This window comes from Trichechus manatus, unplaced genomic scaffold, assembly GCF_000243295.1.
Source record: "Trichechus manatus latirostris isolate Lorelei unplaced genomic scaffold, TriManLat1.0 scaffold00032, whole genome shotgun sequence".
NCBI lineage: Eukaryota > Metazoa > Chordata > Mammalia > Sirenia > Trichechidae > Trichechus > Trichechus manatus.
Window position 1 is genome coordinate 5,111,349 of NW_004443968.1, and position 522 is coordinate 5,111,870.

At 37.5% G+C, this 522-nt stretch overlaps 1 pseudogene; it reads right to left on the reverse strand.

Annotated features, from left to right (window-relative positions):
• LOC101360317 (ferritin light chain pseudogene) overlaps positions 1–522 on the reverse strand; it is a 4,310-nt pseudogene extending 3,788 nt beyond the window's left edge.

Here is a 522-nt window from a genome sequence, read left to right on the forward strand (position 1 = left end):
GTCCAGGGGAACATTGATGAGAAGGCCGACAGAGAGAGAAAAAGGCTTCCCCTGGAGCTGACGCCCTGAATTTGGACTTTTAGCCTACTTTGACTGTGAGGAAATAAATTTCTCTTCGTTAAAACCATCCACTTGTGGTATTTCTGTTATGGCGGCACTAGATGACTAAGACAGTATGTGACCTATCCTCTCTGGAAGTTTTCAGAATCTTCTTTTTGACCCCCAGTATTCTGAAATTTCGCTATGAAGTGCCCTATTTTCATAATCGGGTCAAGCATTCAATTTAGAAACTCGTATCATTAAATTCTGAGAAATATTATTAAATTATTTTACTGATAATTGCTTCCCCCCGTTCTTCCTCATGACACCCATTTTCTCTGTTTCTGAAACATCTTCTATTCAGATGCTAGATATTTAGACTGATCTTCTAAATACCTTTCCTTTCCTCTTTCTTTTTACTCCACTTTCTGTGATTTCAACTTTGTCTTCCAACTTATCTATTGAGTTTTTCATTTCTACCAT